We start from the raw sequence: 6,541 nt of genomic DNA on the forward strand, positions 1-6,541 counted from the left end.
CATGTCGGTCAGGTTAAGGAAAGATGGCGATGTCCTCGCCCGACGCCCTGAAGGACATTGCTGAGTAAATTAATTTTCCATGTCAAACGATGAAAATTCACGATCACCATTATTGATATTAATTTTCAATCACAGACTGTGTTAATTTAACGTTTACCAGTTTCAAATGTTAGAATTGAATCAATTGGTGTGGAAGATTAACATGGCCCTCTGACTAATGCGCGGAGTGACATTGTCACATGCCCACTGTCTCCTCGATAAGGGAAGTTATTTTCGAGACATTGCAACAGTGACTGCATTGCGAAAGTACCAGATTGGCTGTCACATGCTTTAGGATAACTCGTGGTGCTGAAATGTATTTGTTTCCAGTTTCCAATTCTCCAAAATTGATAAGCTTTTAATGATTTATCTGAGGAATTTGCTGCAGATAATGAACACTATAAAGCGCTAAAAGTTTTTCTTCGTCTCGAAAGCTGACGTCACACGAAGTGTTGGTGTTTCATATGCCCTGTTAAAACATTTCCCCTTCTCTGTTCTGATTTTGATTCGTCTACTTTATGTTTCAATTGCTTCAAATGGAATTAGATAATCTGATCATCAGAATGAATTTAGGAGCGGAAATCTGTGGTCTCAGTAGCATTTGCAGTAGCTGAATAGTTTTCCATGAATCATCTTCAGCAGAGAATTACACATCCTTACACTCGGTCACTGTTTCTATCAGGAGTTACATGGAGATGGGAAACTACCGTTAGAACCGGAAGTGCACATGTATCTGACTGAGGTCACTGGGACCGCAACAGCCAATCTCAGGTTATGACAGCAGCGAGAAGCTCCGCCTCCCGACCTCGCTTTATAATAACGTTAGCGGTTAAACTGACAACGGTGCATTTTTTTTTCCTCAAGGAATCTTCATTCGGGTAAAGGTGACAGAGTGAGCATTTCATTCATTGGAAGACTGATTTTGCAAGTTATGGTCACAGCGAGGACGTAAGGTAAAAAAAAACTCTGCTGAACAAGTGCTAACTGAAAGTTTAGCAGAATTGTCCATAAGTCAAACTAGAAACTTATAAATCCCTTTGAATGTGTGTAATATTAATCCCGGATTCTAAAAATCCTGCATGAACTAAACATTGATGAAAGATCCGTTATTTATAATATATTCCCTGCAAGTTATCAATGTGTGTCACATTCTGTGTTCGCTATGACGTACATACGACGTCAGTGAACTTCAATATATTGCTGTTAAACAAAAGGAATTCGAGTTTTCAGCAGTGTCAGTGATTACTGTGCCTTCACACACACTCAGTGTGTGAATCGCGGCATTGTGCATTGATATCATTGAATGATAAATGTTACTTCCTTCTGAATATCATTATCCCGTTTGAAATTTCAATCTTTGCAGTTTGTGCATTTGGATCAGTTACTGTCCAATTGTCAGGAGACTGGTGGCTGTACCCTACGCCAAACACAGAATGTCATGACATATGAGCGGGAACAGGAGACACCGAGCCTCAATACTGGTAGAACCAGCGGTGACATATTGTCAGTGTCTGCAGGTTTCTAAGTAAATAGGCGTAAAGACAAACAACAATGTGGTTATTCGGTATCTGTGCAATGTTTGGAGCGTTTATTACAGGTAATTAATTTGAGTGCAATTTTGAACTAAACGTGAACAGTACTTGGGGTAAAACGTGAACACTGTGGGGTAAAATAGTAAAATCTACATGTTTAGATTTGTAAACGATACCATCATTTGGTCTTTCTATGTCAGGTTTCGTGAAAATTGCATTGGCGTCGAATTTGCAGCCAACACGCCGTCACCCTGATTAAGGATGCCATGTTGATCATTATTGTGTCAGTCGCTGTGGCACAATTGGTTAGCGCGTTCGGCTATTAACCGGAACGTTGGTGGTTCGAGTCCATTCAGGGACGGTGGTTTCACTTTTTTTTCTCTCCATCTGCTTTCATTGTCTCTTGGGTTTTGAGTGTCACTGAGTCCTTGGGCAACACTAAAAAAAACTTGTCGTATGTTTCTGTCTCTGCTGTTAGCCGACGTTAATTTATTGAACAGTTATCTCTAACATATTATTGGTAACAATTTATATATTTCAAATATTATTAAACTCAATAACTGAACTCGAAACTTTAACCCATGTTTGATCTTGGGTTGCCATTATCCTGCACACGCCCCTTCTTTCTCAGATAGATCAGGAATTTGTCTATCCCAACCTGAAATGTGTTCAACGAGGGAAATACACAGCAAGTCGGCAATAATCAGTGGAATGAGGACGGAGTTAAACTTTCACCAGAATGCTGTTTTTATAATTGCAAAGTCCTGAGATTGAGAGCAGATAATTCACATTTGAGTTTCTTTGAGAGCTGAATGCCTGCCGTGTTTTACATGGTAAGTTTCACAGGATCAGCAACGATGAGATTGGTGGGTTTTGGAAATTTGAAGTTACACGTGAATAGCTTGTGGGACTATTTCATTTATCGTTGCCGTCTTGCGGTGTGTTTTATGTTCTGGCAAAACCTGTATTTATAATACATGCATCAGCAGGTTTTGCAGAATCTTTGGACACGCATCAAATTTTAAACACTTCCATGCGTCACCTGTGTTCCTGAAGTATACTGATTATTGAGTTCAAAAAAACTGACAAAACCTTTTCAAAGCAGCTGTCCCATCGCTAAGTGTTATTAAATATTAAGGCATCACATTATTTCACAGCCATGTGGCACTTACACTTCCCCAATGCTTGAATAATATTCGGCAACTGCAGTCACGGAGAAAGAGATAAAATTCGGGGCAAATGTTACTTTCTGAATCTTATGTTAGATCAATGACTCTGCCACTTGGCTAAGATTTTCAACAGAATTAAAATTCTACAAAACAAGGATTTACATTGCAATCTGACTGCACTGTTTGATATTCTCGGCTGGTCACATTGGTCATGAGCAGCGTTTCTGGATTGGAGGAGTTAACATGTTCATTTCATAAACGATGGGCTCCTCGATTCAAAATAAGGTGGAGACATAATCGAAATTAATATTTTTAAATTTTTTTCCCTGATTCTAGATCGTTGTTGCATATGAACTGGATTGGAGCAGACAAAATGTTAATTTGTTCTTCACCATTTATTTAAAAAATGCCCTCAGCAAAGTCGCCACTGACATACTGTTGCTTTTCTACTTCCACTGTCACACTCACGGTGCAGCTGATGTAGGCTAGATGGATTTGCCATGGCATGTGAGTGACGTTACGGTTATACGGTGACAAAAAGTCCCTCAGTAAGGTACTCTGGGCTAATATTCTCTGGATGATGTTTCAGCTATTTATGAATGAGGTACGGAGACATTTTTTCACTCAAAGTCTTGTGAATCTTTGGAATTCTTTGATTTATTTTCACATGTATTAGCATACAGTGAAAGGTATTGTTTCTTGCGCGCTTTACAGAGAAAGCATACCGTTCATAGAGAAGGGAATGAGAGAGTGCAGAATGTCGTGTTCCAATCAAAGCTAGATTGTAAGAAATTGATGAAAGCATTGTTGGAGACTTTAAAATAGTTCGAATGAAGTTTTAGAAGCATAGAACGAGAGTGAAGGATAGAATTAGAAGGTATGCAGGGCACAGCTTGCAAGAAATAGCCTCGCTCGGGCGCCACCTTGCATCAATTCTGTAGCCGCACAGAGGTCTGTGGATCTTCAGTTGATGAAGACATTGAAGGTTGAGGTGGAGAGTTGTTGGAATCTAATTGAATGAAGGGCAATCGGGATAAACTGGGAAATTGGGGTTGAGGCTATGGATCTGCCTTGATTCAATCGTGGAGGAGGTTCAATGGGACATGTGAACCAATTCTACTCCATTGATTCTATTCACTGGCAACACCAGATACGGCATCAATAGGTTCTGTTGGTACCATTGATGAGTTCAGGGCAGTAATGATGTGGAGTTGCCGGCGTTGGACTGGGGTAAGCACAGTAAGTAGTCTCACAACACCAGGTTAAAATCCAACAGGTTTATTTGGTAGCACAAGCTTTCGGAGCACTGCCCGTTCAGCACATGAGTCACCTGATAAAGGGACAGTATTCCGAATGCTCGTGCTACCAAATAAACCTGTTGGACTTACAGGACAGTAATATTAGTTGAAGCGTGAGATCGAATCTCACCACTGCTATATGTCCAGTTAATTATTTTTGCGAAATACCTTTGTTATCACACTAATTCCATGCAACTCAAATGTAAATTATTGTTGGCAATTGACGGGTTTGTGGAACCAGTTTCCTTGAATCATTGCATCGCAATGTTTCTGTGGTGTAGTGGTTGTCACATTCGCCTTATACGCGAAAGGTCCCCGGTTTGATTCGGGCAGAAATACTTTCATCATAAAGAGAAAAGGTTGCAAGATCTAAACTGACCTGACAGCATCTGTGGAGAGAGAATAGAACCAACATTTTATGTCTGGATGACCCTTCGTCAGAGCTCCGGACTCGAAATGTTGGCTCTATTCTCTCTCTACAGATGCTGTCAGACCTTCTGAGATTTTCCAGCATTTTTTTTATTTTTATTTCAGGTTCCAGCAGTATTTTGCCCTCACACAAAAATTTCCAAATGCTTTTAATCTCAAAGGATTCGACTATTGGAATTAGTTGCGCGTTTATCACGACGAAATGAACTGACTTACTGAGTTTTCCCAGTATTTTCTGATTGCAAAGTCAGGAATCACTCAGTGAAAGGAACAAAACGAATTTCTGTGATAGATCAGAAGGCATGATGAATTTCATGACACCGGGAATGGTAGGCAAGGCAACATTGAGCCAGTGGTAGTACTGCCTGTGTGGTCTAGTGGTTCAGAGTCAATGTTTCCACCGTTATGCCCCGGAATTGATGACAAACTGTTAACTAAACAGAGCACTTTGCTCAGCACGTACTCAATTTCTGGAGTTGAAAGTATCTGAAAATAAAGGAAGTAGACATAATTTGCTTCAGTTGGTTACAAGATGTTGGAATGACTGTGTGACAATGTCAGTAACGAACGTGACCTGAAATGAAGCAGTGAAGACAGAGATGGTTATTAACGAATTTCAAATCTCTGATATCAGGTTTCCTGGCGTCCCGTGGTTAGGATTCGGCGCCATCTTCCGCGTTGCATTGCCAGGCAAGGAGTGAATAACTTCTTATTTAACTCTTCATTTACCGACTTGTCCAACATTATACCCGATGTGCTCCAACCACTGAGATGAATTGTATCAGAGCTGGAAAAATCAGAGATGTAACAACAGCAATAAACTCTGAAGAAGAATGAGATGGCAGACATTTATTACAAAAACAACTGACACACATGTCAAATTCTTCCTCTTTCAAATCGCATCGATTAATTCCTTGTTCTCCACCTCGGATATTTCCACATCCATCAAATATCGCCCACCTGAAAATTCAACCTCTTCTTCGCTCCACTGATGATGATACACGAACTCCGCACTCGGCGCAGGAATTGGCTCCATAGCTCAGTGGTTGGAGCACATCGGGTATAATGTTGGACAATTGAAAGGTTTTTTTATTAGTGGCACAGTTAAGCTTACATTAATACTGTAATGAAGTTACTGTGACAATTCCCTCGTCGGCAGAACCGGCACATTCTCGGGTAAATTGACAGCGAATTTAGCATGGCAAATGCACCTAACCAGCACATCTTTCACTCTGTGGGAGTAAGAAGGAGCCCCAGCAGGAAACCCACGCAGCACGGGGAAAACATGCAGACTCTGCACAGACAGTAACCAATGCCGGGAATCAAATCCGGGTCCCTGGCGCTGTGAGGCAGCAGTGCCATCATGTTGCCCAAAAAGATATTCTCTTGTTCATAAACGGAGAAAGAGCAGACAATGTTTGGAAAGATGACTTAGTTCTGTCTTAATTCATTAAAAATGGGCGTCGCTGGCTGGCCAGCATTTATTGCCCATCCTGGTTGCCCTGGGACAGTTTGGAGTCAACCACTTTGCTGCAGCTCTGGAATCAATGTCGGCCAGGCCGGATAAAGGACGGCAGATTTCCTTCCCTAAAGCACATTACCGAACTCCATGTTTATTTTTCTGACAATCGACAATGGTTTCATGGTCATCAGTAGATTCTTAATTCCAGATAGTTTTAATTGAATACAAAGTGCACAACGTGCCGTGGCAGGATTCAAAAGCGGGGCCCCGTAAAATTAAATGAGTTTCTGGATAAATAATCTCGCGATAATACCACAAGGCCACCGTCCTTCCTAATATAAGCGTTTATCTTGAGAGATTTGGGTGTGTTTGTACAAGGAACGCAGGAAGATAGCGTGGTGGTGCAGCAAACAATAGGAAGGGAAATGACATTTTGGTCTTTATTGCCAACAGATTGCTGTATAAGAATAAAAACACCAACCTGTTGGGAGCAAGTGTGAAATATTCGGTGCAGTTCTGATATCCACAATGCTTTTTTCAGAAAAAGGCTACCCTTCCATTGGAGACGGTCCACTTGGTAGGTTCCTGTGATGAGAGAGTTCTCCTGGGAAT

General features: G+C 41.0%; 1 non-coding gene across 1 annotated transcript; it reads left to right on the plus strand.

Moving 5' to 3' along the window:
* The first annotated feature begins 1,858 nt into the window (after window positions 1-1,858).
* trnan-auu (transfer RNA asparagine (anticodon AUU)) lies at window positions 1,859-1,932 on the plus strand. Its single transcript has one exon. It is a non-coding gene; the product is annotated as a tRNA-Asn (tRNA).
* The last annotated feature ends 4,609 nt before the right edge of the window (window positions 1,933-6,541 follow it).

Source organism: Mustelus asterias, unplaced genomic scaffold (genome assembly GCF_964213995.1).
Source record: "Mustelus asterias unplaced genomic scaffold, sMusAst1.hap1.1 HAP1_SCAFFOLD_1871, whole genome shotgun sequence".
NCBI lineage: Eukaryota > Metazoa > Chordata > Chondrichthyes > Carcharhiniformes > Triakidae > Mustelus > Mustelus asterias.